The sequence below is a fragment of the Medicago truncatula genome, chromosome 6 (assembly GCF_003473485.1).
Source record: "Medicago truncatula cultivar Jemalong A17 chromosome 6, MtrunA17r5.0-ANR, whole genome shotgun sequence".
NCBI classification, from domain to species: Eukaryota; Viridiplantae; Streptophyta; class Magnoliopsida; order Fabales; family Fabaceae; genus Medicago; species Medicago truncatula.
In genome coordinates this window covers 26,168,403-26,182,882 of record NC_053047.1, presented here as the reverse complement: position 1 = coordinate 26,182,882, position 14,480 = coordinate 26,168,403, and the positions used below count along the sequence as shown (strand labels likewise).

The following is a 14,480-nucleotide window of genomic DNA, read 5'->3' as shown; positions in this document are numbered from 1 at the left end:
GCCAACTTTCCAACTAAGGTTGTTCTAGGTTCAATCTCGTTCCCATTCGTTCCCTAATCATTAGTAGGTATGTTCAGGCACTCAAAGGCACTCAAGGTCCAACAAAAAGTCGAAATTACAAAATCTAACATGTTCTCTGCCTTAGCTCGCTATGGCGAGTAAGGTCGCTCGCTATGGCGAGCTGCATTGTACAACTCGCGAGGCGAGGAAGGGTTGTTCGCCGTGGCGAGCGATGCCAGAAACGCTCGCGAGGCGAAAGGAAAGGGCTCGCGAGGCGAGCGATGAAGATCATCACTCGCGAGGCGAGGATCATAGCTCGCCGTGGCGAGAGATGAATGTCGCTACGGCCAGGTTTCCTAAAATCACAAAATCTGTCGATCCACAAGGTTCTAAGCTTGTTTTTGATTCCAAAGTTCGTCCTAAACATTATCTAAAGTCTAGGAACACTTTCTACATCAATTAAACCAATTCTCACCGTTTGATCATCAATTCTAAGGTTTTGACCTAGTTTTCGTTTTCTTCAATTCAATCATTTCTCAAGGTTTTAAGCCTAATTTCGATTCCTTAATTCATCTTAATCATTATCTAAGGTCTAAGGACAGTTTCTACATCTTTTTAACAAGTTTCCACCGTTTATTCATTAATTCTATAATTTTAACCTACTTTTCAATTCCTCAAAAACTCATCCTACATCATGTTAAACCTAACCATTGATTCACATACTTAATAGAATTGCAAAGTTAGTCTCACCCTTACCTTAATTTGCAGAAATCGTAGCCCTCTAGGTCTCTCCCTCTTCTCTTGACTTTTTCTCCCTTTTCTCCAAAAGCAGTCGTACGTACGTTATGTTTTTCTAAACTAGGTCTTTCCTATTTATATAAATCTTTAACCTACTTATTTTTCTCTTAAATCCAAATATTAATATTCTATTCTAATATATACATATATATATAAAATATTTCTATAACAATAATAAATAACAAATATATCTCTATTACATATATATTTCCATAACAACTCATTTATATTTCCATAGCAAATGACATATATTTCTACAACAAATCATGTATATATTTTTATAACAAATGACATAGATTTCTACAACAAATCATACATATTTCTATAACAGAGTATATATATTTCTACAACAAATCATACATATTTTCTGAACCAAATAACATATATACATTTCTAAATCAAATAGCATTTATAATTTTAAACCAAATAACATATATTCATTTTCTATATCAAATAACATTTATATTTCTAAACCAAATAACATATATTCATTTTCTAAATCAAATAACATATGTATTTCTAAATCAAATGACATATATTATATTCCTAAATCAAATAACGTATATATTTCTATAATATAATAACATATATTTTCTAAACCAATTAACATATATTTTTCTAAAACATATACATATTTCTAAATCAAATAACATTTATATTATACTAATAAATATCAACATATAACATAACAAAATATCACTCATTGATGACATCTTGTCATTACGTAATTTTGATGTACTTTTTATCACATTTTGGAGTTCACAAAGCAACTTATGCAGCAAGAAAAGAAGAAATAATGTAGAAAATACAAAGAAGCAAATCGTGTCACGATTTATAGAAAACGTGCCACGATTCCTGAAGACTTAATCCAGTTTCGACATTGAAGAAATCGTGTCACGATGGTCTAATCGTGACACGATTAGAGGAAACCCTAATTCAGTAATTTGCGATTCAAAGAGGATCGTGCCACGATTTACTTAAATCGTGTCACGATTTTAGCCGAAATTCTGTGCCTATTTAAGCTGAAGACTATTCTGAAGCCAGGGGTTACGATTTGGAGAGAGCAAAGTGCGATTTTGAGACTACAAGACGGCAAGAAGGGCGATTTCTTCACTCTTTTACCAGTTCATCTATGTATTGATTCCTCTAATGATTATGTTATTTGTAAACACCATTATGAGTAGCTAAATCCATTAGAGGTTAGGTCTGAGATGATTCTTTGTAACCCGAATTGATCTATGTTGCTGTGAAACTTTATTATTTGTGAATGACAATCTAGTTTTTATTCAATTCAATTGTTCTTAATGCTTTTTATATCCTGATCAAATATGAATATGATTTAGTGAGAACGAATGACTACTGACCATAGCTTTCGACTTAGACCTAATTGAATTGTTCTAATAAACATGGTTAGTCTAGGAATGGATAATCCTTTATTAGTGATATTAGGTTAACGTGCTTAAACCTTCAAAGGTTATTAGACCACCTAAGGAATTAGGGGCTGTAACCCTAGAAGAGGGTCCTAACTCAAGGGATTGATTAGGACTATTTTGTTAACTATCGTAAAACTAGTGACTCCTTCACAATAATAGGTGCAGTATACCAATTAGGGGAACATAGATGATTCGAAAGACCTAAACTCATCTCTCTCTTATTCTTTAAACCAAACTTTATTTTCTGTTATTGCTTATGCAAACAAATCAATCAACTGCCTAGCGGCAAATTAAAAGAACTTTTATACATCTTAAGTTACAACGTAATTGAATTATTGAGATTAAAACCAGTCCTTGTGGAACGATATTTTTACTACTTCGATAGTATTTGGCACACTTGCCAAAATTCTATCACTCATCAAAATAAATCATATAAATCACACAAATCATATAAGTATATTCTAAACTTATTTAAAATAATCAAATAATTAGAGAGGGCGTTACAACTCTCCCCCCCTTAAAAGAATTTCGTCCTCGAAATTCAAGCACGCAAGAAATAAATTCAATCATTGCATAACCATACTAAACCATATATAGTTAAATAGGAACTTCAACAAAACATGCAAACCACATCAAAGTTAGTCAATCAGACATGATCCCATAGTAAACATAACTATTAATCAGAAATACAACAACAACTAATCAAATAGCATAAAGATAGTAATATAACTATTACTAAAACTCGACACGACTCTTCTAATTGGCCGGACGGACCGACCTGCTCTGATACCAATTGTAACACCCCGTTTGCCCAACGTGAAAATTTCATTTATTTAATCAGAGTAATTAACAAAAACGGAATGTCACACTTCTTTTCTTAAAATCATAAACTGCATAAATAACTATTTATCCTTTAAAATTCAATAACAAAATCTTTAATACTTTGCAGCGGACATTATTCAATAATCAAAACAGTCTTGGGCACAAGGCCTCATCATTAATATCTCATACAAATCCGATCAATATCTTATTCATGAAAATTCTTTAAGCAATACGTAAGGAATAGAAAGACAACATTAAAATTCCCATCCCGTTACGTATCAGAGCACCTAAAAACACACGTGAGAGCTAATCCACTCACAACAGCAACTTAAACACGATCACCTGCAAGTTACTCATACGAAGAGCAACATTTTCAAGCAGAAGGGGTGAGATTTCACAAAACAATAATATCAAGCATATAATTCAATAATTATATTTAACAACACAAATAACTTCATCTATTAATAATAATTCTTCATGTATATTTCTTAATAGTACAACCAACTTCTATTATCATTTACTTCATATTTACCACATTATAACATAATCATATAACACGTATTAACCAAATCATAACAACATAGATCATCACATCATACTCATAGTTCATATATAACATAACAACATCATTAATTTATAATAATAATTATTCATCAAACATCTCATTATCAATTCATGAATAAAAGACAACTTATCAACTTAACATAAACATCATCAAGTACACCCAACAACTCATAAATATCTTCATATAATCATCATCACTAATAACTTAAACTACACAATATAATCATCACTTAATAATAATAATAATTATATACATCATAACATAAACATCTTCTTATAATAATATAACAATAACAACATAGTCATCATTTTATAATAATAATAATACAACAACATAACATAATATTCACTTAACAATAATAATAATTATATATACATCATCTCGTCATAATTTAATAATATAACAACATATTCATCTCTTATATTAATACAACAACGTATTCATCATCTTAAAAATATAACACATACTAACACCATAATCAACATCATAAATCTTTGATAAACAATTACCAAGTAATCACAACATTCGATCATCATCAATAACATAACATAATATTCACTTAATAATAATTAATCATATTTGGAACAACATATTCATCACTTTATAATAATAACAATTATATACAACATCATAACAACTTAACAATATCATAATCAATATCTTACACAACATAACAATACCATATAATTCACATCATAAACATCGTATAATCTTCGTAGGTACTTCTTTAACAACACATAGGTAGAAGAAGACTCGACAACTCATAGATGATAATTCATCGACAACTTAACAACTCATGGATGATAATTCATCAACAACGACCTTGACTCGACAAATGCGACAATGCAACTTAGACACTTATATGCATGTGGTACCAATCGTCATCATAAGTATTAATATACTTTTATCGTGCGGAGGACAAAGCTCCTAAAACGTGCGGAGGACAAAACTCCTAATCGTGCGGAGGACAAAGCTCCTAAAACGTGGTGAGGACAAAGCTCAATGAAATGCTATGCATGGACTCTTAACAACAAGACACCGTAATCATCGTAATCAACATATCATCATGCATCCAATAATTTGGAGCTAAACGTCATCATTTCATCATATATATAAACATCATGCACTTAGTTAAATAACAGCAGTAGCACAGTCAAGTCACACAACAACAGAGAGATATCAATATATCAATTGCAATTCACAACATAACAATATTAATGTGAAGCATCAACAACTTAAACATCAAACATCTTCCACATAAGGCATATAAATATTTCACATAACCAACATCAGCAACATAGGCGACACATAAACATCTCAGGATATAACAATATCAAATGATAATCAACAACAACTCATGCAACTTAGTTAAATAACAATAGCAGCATAATCAGATCATAACAACAGCTTAATATCAATTCATTTTCAACAACTTCCTGATCATTCAATAATAATTCAAGTAATGCAATCAATCAATAAATCACATTATAAACACTTAGCATTTCAATATAGCTTCACAATTCACAGTCATTATCTTTAATAGGTCACACTATGTACCTAAAGTTCATTTCTAACCAATCCAAGCAACTCAAGTCTCACAATGCACTAAAACACTCAATTCTGGAAGTGCTCGCGAGGCGAGAGCATCTGCTCGCCGTGGCGAGTACAAGCCAACTTTCCAACTAAGGTTGTTCTAGGTTCAATCTCGTTCCCATTCGTTCCCTAATCATTAGTAGGTATGTTCAGGCACTCAAAGGCACTCAAGGTCCAACAAAAAGTCGAAATTACAAAATCTAACATGTTCTCTGCCTTAGCTCGCTATGGCGAGTAAGGTCGCTCGCTATGGCGAGCTGCATTGTACAACTCGCGAGGCGAGGAAGGGTTGTTCGCCGTGGCGAGCGATGCCAGAAACGCTCGCGAGGCGAAAGGAAAGGGCTCGCGAGGCGAGCGATGAAGATCATCCCTCGCGAGGCGAGGATCATAGCTCGCCGTGGCGAGCGATGAATGTCGCTACGGCCAGGTTTCCTAAAATCACAAAATCTGTCGATCCACAAGGTTCTAAGCTTGTTTTTGATTCCAAAGTTCGTCCTAAACATTATCTAAAGTCTAGGAACACTTTCTACATCAATTAAACCAATTCTCACCGTTTGATCATCAATTCTAAGGTTTTGACCTAGTTTTCGTTTTCTTCAATTCAATCATTTCTCAAGGTTTTAAGCCTAATTTCGATTCCTTAATTCATCTTAATCATTATCTAAGGTCTAAGGACAGTTTCTACATCTTTTTAACAAGTTTCCACCGTTTATTCATTAATTCTATAATTTTAACCTACTTTTCAATTCCTCAAAAACTCATCCTACATCATGTTAAACCTAACCATTGATTCACATACTTAATAGAATTGCAAAGTTAGTCTCACCCTTACCTTAATTTGCAGAAATCGCAGCCCCTCTAGGTCTCTCCCTCTTCTCTTGACTTTTTCTCCCTTTTCTCCAAAAGCAGTCGTACGTACGTTATGTTTTTCTAAACTAGGTCTTTCCTATTTATATAAATCTTTAACCTACTTATTTTTCTCTTAAATCCAAATATTAATATTCTATTCTAATATATACATATATATATAAAATATTTCTATAACAATAATAAATAACAAATATATCTCTATTACATATATATTTCCATAACAACTCATTTATATTTCCATAGCAAATGACATATATTTCTACAACAAATCATGTATATATTTTTATAACAAATGACATAGATTTCTACAACAAATCATACATATTTCTATAACAGAGTATATATATTTCTACAACAAATCATACATATTTTCTGAACCAAATAACATATATACATTTCTAAATCAAATAGCATTTATAATTTTAAACCAAATAACATATATTCATTTTCTATATCAAATAACATTTATATTTCTAAACCAAATAACATATATTCATTTTCTAAATCAAATAACATATGTATTTCTAAATCAAATGACATATATTATATTCCTAAATCAAATAACGTATATATTTCTATAATATAATAACATATATTTTCTAAACCAATTAACATATATTTTTCTAAAACATATACATATTTCTAAATCAAATAACATTTATATTATACTAATAAATATCAACATATAACATAACAAAATATCACTCATTGATGACATCTTGTCATTACGTAATTTTGATGTACTTTTTATCACATTTTGGAGTTCACAAAGCAACTTATGCAGCAAGAAAAGAAGAAATAATGTAGAAAATACAAAGAAGCAAATCGTGTCACGATTTATAGAAAACGTGCCACGATTCCTGAAGACTTAATCCAGTTTCGACATTGAAGAAATCGTGTCACGATGGTCTAATCGTGACACGATTAGAGGAAACCCTAATTCAGTAATTTGCGATTCAAAGAGGATCGTGCCACGATTTACTTAAATCGTGTCACGATTTTAGCCGAAATTCTGTGCCTATTTAAGCTGAAGACTATTCTGAAGCCAGGGGTTACGATTTGGAGAGAGCAAAGTGCGATTTTGAGACTACAAGACGGCAAGAAGGGCGATTTCTTCACTCTTTTACCAGTTCATCTATGTATTGATTCCTCTAATGATTATGTTATTTGTAAACACCATTATGAGTAGCTAAATCCATTAGAGGTTAGGTCTGAGATGATTCTTTGTAACCCGAATTGATCTATGTTGCTGTGAAACTTTATTATTTGTGAATGACAATCTAGTTTTTATTCAATTCAATTGTTCTTAATGCTTTTTATATCCTGATCAAATATGAATATGATTTAGTGAGAACGAATGACTACTGACCATAGCTTTCGACTTAGACCTAATTGAATTGTTCTAATAAACATGGTTAGTCTAGGAATGGATAATCCTTTATTAGTGATATTAGGTTAACGTGCTTAAACCTTCAAAGGTTATTAGACCACCTAAGGAATTAGGGGCTGTAACCCTAGAAGAGGGTCCTAACTCAAGGGATTGATTAGGACTATTTTGATTAGGACTATTATGATAGGGTGTTAGATTCAATTGATGCATTCTTTATCTATATTATTGTTGTAAATCTCACCCCTTCTGCTTGAAAATGTTGCCCTTCCTATGGGTAACTTGCAGGTGATCCTGAGTAGTTGGTGGTGGCTCAAAGTGTATAGGGCTCTGATACGTGGGATGGGATTTTATTGTTTAATTTCTTTCCTATGTATCAAATTTTGAATATTGCTGTTGTAGCCCTATTGATGTTGGATTATGGAGTTTAAAACAGTTATGAATTGTTGTTTGATGAGAATATTCCGCTGCAGATTTAATGATAAATTTGAAGGATGTTTAATTAAATAGATTTTTATATTCTATTTAGATGATTATTATAAATGTGATGTGACATGCCCGTTTGGGTTTTACTCTGATATTGAATTATTATTATTTAATTGATATTGGGAAACGGGGTGTTACAATTGGTATCAGAGCAGGTTGGTCCGTCCGGTCGAGTAGTAGAGTCGTGTTGAGCCACCTAGGATAGAGTGTCAACTCTAATGTTGTTTGTTGTTGTTGTTCTGAATTGTTGTTTCTTATGTAGAATCTTAAGATGACTGGTAGAAACGATGCTGCTATTGCTGCTGCACTTGAGGCTCTAGCTGAAGCTGTTCAACAGCAACCGCAAGCTGATGTAGATTTATTGTTTAATTTCTTCCTATGTATCAATTTTTGGAACATGCTGATGTAGCCCTTTTGTTAATTGTTGAATTATTATGTTGAGGCCTTTGTGCCAAGATTTATTGTTGGATAATGGTGTTTAATGTTGAGAATATTCCGTTGCAAATTAATGAAGTTTTATGAAGGATGTTTATTAAATAGTTTATATTCTATTTATGAAATTTTGAAAAGTTGTGTGACATGCCGTTTTGGTGATAAAATCTGATATTATATTTATTATTAAAGTGATTTTGGGAAACGGGGTGTTACAATTGGTATCAGAGCAGGTTGGTCCGTCCGGCCAAGTAGTAGAGTCGTGTTGAGCCACCTAGGATAGAGTGTCAACTCCAATGTTGTTGTTGTTGTTGTTCTGAATTGTTGTTTCTTATGTAGAATCTTAAGATGGCTGGTAGGAACGATGCTGCTATTGCTGCTGCACTTGAGGCCGTAGCTCAAGCTGTTCAACAGCAACCGCAAGCTGGTAATGGAGAAGTGAGGATGCTGGAGACCTTTTTGAGGAATCATCCCCCAACATTCAAGGGAAGGAATGATCCAGATGGTGCCCAGTCGTGGTTGAAGGAAGTGGAGAGGATTTTCAGGGTCATGCAGTGCTCTGAAGTGCAAAAGGTGCGGTTCGGAACGCACATGTTGGCTGAGGAGGCAAATGACTGGTGGGTAAGTTTGCTACCTGTGTTGGAACAGGATGGAGCTGTAATGACCTGGGCGGTGTCCAGGAGGGAATTTCTGAACAGGTACTTTCCGGAAGATGTCCGAGGTAGGAAGGAGATCGAATTTCTGGAGCTGAAGCAGGGTGATATGTCTGTTGTTGAGTATGCTGCAAAGTTTGTGGAACTTGCAAAGTTCTACCCCCATTATACTGCGGAGACAGCTGAATTCTCCAAATGTATAAAGTTTGAGAATGGCTTGAGAGCTGACATCAAGAGAGCCATAGGGTACTAACAGATTAGAATCTTCTCTAATTTGGTATGTCGTTGCAGAATCTATGAGGAGGACACAAAAGCTCATTATAAGGCGATGAGTGAGCGAAGAGGTAAGGGACAGCAGAGTCGTCCTAAACCGTACAATGCCCCTACTGACAAGGGAAAGCAAAGACTGAATGATGAGAGGAGGCCGAATAGGAGAGATGCTCCTGCTGAGATAGTTTGTTATAAGTGTGGCGAGAAAGGCCACAAGAGTAATGATTGTACCAAGGATGAGAAGAAGTGCTTCATGTAACACCCTACTTCTATTAAAGCAATTAAACATGCGAATAATACATTTATTCAAGAAATAGAGGCTACGCCACATTCAAAATTCAAAAACCAATAAACATGTATATAAACCTCAACAGTCGCAGCGGAATATAAACCAGAGTAAATTCAAATATACATGTTATGAATAAATAAATTACATCAACATAGATGCATCTCAAAAATCCCAACAAACGAGTAATCTCCAAACATAACAAAAACCAAAGTAAAAGATAATCTAGACTGACACAACTAAGCCTAGATCAGAGTCGACTAAACATCTAAACACCGATATCGGAGAAAGCTCCAGATATCCACCAAGCACAAGAACTCACCAAGCATCTAATCCTGCACAACGTCTACCCATCCATACAGATAGGCAGACGGTCCATAACAGATCCACTGGGGTAAGTATTACATTATCATAATCCAAACAACAGTTAACATGAATATTTCAATTTAAACATCATGCACTTTGATGAGTCATTTATATGCTATTTTATTATGCTTTTTAGTTTAGTTTTATTTAGACTTTATATAATTTTATATTAGTATTATTTCCTTTTTAGGATAGTTTACTTTAAATTGCAATTTATTATATTTCAGGGAAGAATATTGGATGGATTGAGTCTTGGAGCAAAAGAAAGGGATTTGGAGCAGATTGGACACGAAAATACGAAGATTGGGAAACAAAATATATCTCCCACAAGTCAGAAGCCTGGCACGGCCCGTGCTAGCCTTGGCACGGCCGTGCCACCCTCCAGAAGACCTTTTGCTGCTTTTGCTTAAGCTCCAAGCTATACTATTTTGGCGCACAATCTACCGAGGAATATTCTTGGAATATACTTGCTTAGATTTTAAGTCAATTGTGTACTATAAATAGAGTAGCTAGCCATCACAAATATTCATCTTTTCTTGGAATACAATATGTGACAATTGTCTTTCTAATAAAAGTTCACCTTTACTTTCTTGTTATTTACTTTTATGCATTCTCTCTTCTTCCCCTTGTCTACGATGAACATTAGTGAGTAGACTTCTCTTGTCTTGGGATTGTTGGATAAGTCTAATGACATAATCCTAATCAAACCAAGCTTTAAACCTTAATCTTATGTAACCCTAATTTCTTATCTGAATTCACCGTCTTAACATGGATTAACCATTATCAAACTGTGGAAACGAAAGTGGAGGGTTTGATAATTGTTCGTCCATTATTCCAAATATCAATTCATAAAACGAAAGTGGAGCTTTGATATTCGAACAAGTGAATTCAGACAAGGATTGCAAAGTCAGCGAAATAGGCTTTGCAATCTTTGAGACATATAGTTTCGATCTTCAAGGGAACTAATAACAATCAAGTCAGCGAAATAGGCTTGGTTGTTAAAGGAACCAAAATCTAATAGTAATCAAGTCAGCGAAATAGGCTTGGTTGCTAGAGGAACAAAAGAGAAACTGTCTTGAGAAATTAGGTCTAACATAAAGTTATAAGTTTAATAGTTTGGTTTGAGAAGGACTTGCCGTTAGGATGAACCAATAACCCCAAGGCTTTTATCTTTTATTATTATTTTCTTTTAAATATATAAAAATACAACTTTCTACCTTATAAACATTTAGTCTAATCATTATCTAAAGTTAATTGAATTCATAACTCCCTGTCGGAACGATACTCTTTTCATACTACTTCGGTAAGACCGTGCACTTGCGGTTTTATCTCATCAAGTTTTTGGCGCCGCTGCCGGGGAGTTATTGTAATTTGATTAACATTTTAATAGTGGTTAGTCTAAAAAAAAAAAGTAATATAAAAAAAAAATTAATATAAAAAAAAAATAGTATATATATATATATATTTATAAAATATTTTATTTCCTTTTTCTTACCTTTTTATTTTTTAATTTTTTATATATTTATAATATATTTTATTTCCTTCTCTTATTTTATTTTATTATATATATATATATATATATATATCTCCCTCTCTATAAAAATAAAAATATAAAAATAAAAAAAAAATATATATATATATTTATATATAAAATCTCTCTCCCTCTATTTCTCCTTATTTTATTTTATTTTTATTTTATATATATATATATATATATATATATATATATCTCTCTCCCTCTCTTCATTTTTTTTATTTTTATTTTCTATCCTTAACCGCTTTGATTTCAGGGACGGCTCAAAGAAACACGCAGTAATAACGATATGGCTGAGAAACGTGCTCTCAAAGAGTATGCAATCACATCTTCAGATGAGCCGTACGATGCTATTGTGTACCCAACGGTTGAGGATATTAAATTTGAAATAAAGCCTGCACTTATTTACCTGGTGCAGCAAAATCAATTTTTCGGATCACCCACTGAGGATCCGAATTTTCATGTTTCAATTTTTTTAAGACTCAGTGGAACTTTGAAGGCAAACCAAGAGGCCGTAAGGCTGCACCTCTTTCCTTTCTCTTTGAGGGATAGAGCTAGTGCTTGGTTTCATTCATTGCAAATTGGCTCTATCACTTCATGGAACCAAATGAGGAAGGCATTTCTTTCCCAATTCTTTCCCCATAGTAAAACTGCTCAATTGAGAAGTCAAATCACACAATTCACTCAAAAAGATGGTGAATCTCTTTACGATGCGTGGGAGCGTTTCAAAAAAATGCTTAGGCTTTGCCCCCATCATGGTTTTGAGAATTGGCTTATTATCCACACTTTTTATAATGGTCTTTTGTTTTCCACAAAAATGAATGTTGATGCAGCTGTAGGTGGAGCTTTAATGAATAAAACTTTCACAGGAGCATATGATTTGATCGAGGACATGGCATACAACCACTATCAGTGGACAAGTGAGAGAGTTATCACTGAAGGTACTCCTCCACCCTTTAAAAAATAGGAAGGTATGTGCCAGGTTTCTACCCTTGATCATCTATCTGCTAAGGTGGACACACTTCTTCAAAAATTTGATAAATTAACTGTAAGTGTCGTCACACCTGCTCTTGTCTCACCACCTTGTGAATTTTGTGGAATATTTGACCATACTGATGTTGAATGCCAACTAGGTAGTGTTGCTAAAAGTCCCGAGCAAAATTTTTATACCTTTGGACAACAAACAACACCACCCATTTGTGCAAACAACGAAAGAGTCTCTCAGAAATCCAGCTTGGAAATTTTACTAAAAAAACATGCTATGGAGCAATCCAAACAATTCCAAGAACTTAAAAATCAAACTGGATCTTTGAATGACTCTTTTGTTAAGCTTACATCTAAAGTGGACTCCATTGCTACTCACATTAGAATGCTAGAAACTCAAATCTCTCAAGTAGCCCAAAAAGTAGCTACTTCCTCTCAAACCCCCGATGTCTTTCAAAGTCAAACTGAAGCCAACCCCAAAGGCCTTATAAATGATATTCAACTTAGGGACGGTAAGCAGTTAGAGGACCCCATTATGAAAACTAAGACAATTGAGGGTGAGATAGAGAGTGAAAAGCAACAAGGTGAGAAAGTCATAGGAGAGAGTGATAAGCCAATCGTTTCACCACCTTATAAACTCAAAATCCATGTCCCACAAAGGCTTGTTAAGCCTAACCTCATAGTGATTGAGAGTTTTTCCACCCCTTGTGTGATTGAGAGTGAAACCATTGAAAAAACTATGTGTGATTTGGGAGAGAATCTCAGGTTGATGCCACTATCCCTTTGGGAAAGATTGGGTATTGGGTAGAGAAACCTTCTAATCGTCAAGCTAATGACTCTAAAAGAGCGCTTCGTGGGAGGCAACCCATGAGTTTTATTGCTTTTATTTTATTTTGCTTTGTTTTATTTTGTAGGTATTTGTCCAACTATGATGTGAAAAAGAGAAAGAAATTTGAAGCCATTGACAAAAAAAAAAAAAAAAAAAATCTTCCCTCTTTTTCCAGAATGTTGGCACGGCCGTGCCAACCCATCAGCAAAAAAAAAAAAAAAAAAAAAAAAAAAATTTAACAAAAAAAATTATTATTTTTTTTTTAATTTTTTTTTTCCCGTATCCATATCAAATAACATCTATACTCTTTCTTCCATAATTCTCTCCAAACATTCATCCACCCACAACCAAACCAATCTAAGGTCAATGGCATCAAAAAGGAAAGGTGAGAAGATTGAAGCCTCCAAAAGTGGTGCAAGCAAGAAGCAATCAACAACCCAAATCATGGGATCCAATTCAAGGATTCCGAGCAAAGCAATAGGTATAAATATCTAATCTCTATAACTATCTCTCCTTGCAGGTACCTTGATGTTAATGATATGGATAGACTAAAAATAGATGAACATGTGATTAGGCTGTTGAATAAATTCACAACCCTGTGCTTAGGTACCTTCACACGGTTATTGCTTGCACCATATGGGGTAGAAAAGAGGTAGGAATGATGAGGAATGTTGAGCTATTTTTGTTGTGGGCTATGCTTTATAACCACCATGTTAACATTTGCTATTATTTGATTTATTATCCTTTTTCAATTGCTAAAAAGAAACCGGATATAAATATGACATAGTGGTAAGTGTAATCATCACTTTCATTGTTAAAAAAAATGATGATAAATGTGAACAAAGGGATAAATAGGATTAAGGGAAACTACTATCTAGACTTAGAAACCCTCACTACCATGTTTTTTTTTTTTTTTAGAATCCATGGCCCTTCTCACAATTAACTATATGAGTGGAGAGTCAATAATGCTAATTGCTTGATTATTCTACCTAATTCGGACAGTACTAATCCGGAGGTGGTAGAAAACTTTGTTTATGTTGGCACTAACCCACAGGTACACAATGATGGTGATGATGATGGTGATGAAGAGGAGGTAGGTGCAAACTTGCACCATGAACAAAAAGCCGGTGGAAACTATAATGATGAACGGTGGGCATGGATGCAAACCAAAG

At 33.6% G+C, this 14,480-nt stretch overlaps 1 non-coding gene across 1 annotated transcript; it reads right to left on the bottom strand.

Annotated features, from left to right (window-relative positions):
* Positions 1–12,150: 12,150 nt before the first annotated feature.
* On the bottom strand, positions 12,151–12,257 carry LOC112421481 (small nucleolar RNA R71). The gene has a single exon (XR_003011807.2). It is a non-coding gene; the product is annotated as a small nucleolar RNA R71 (small nucleolar RNA).
* Between the last annotated feature and the right edge of the window lie 2,223 nt (positions 12,258–14,480).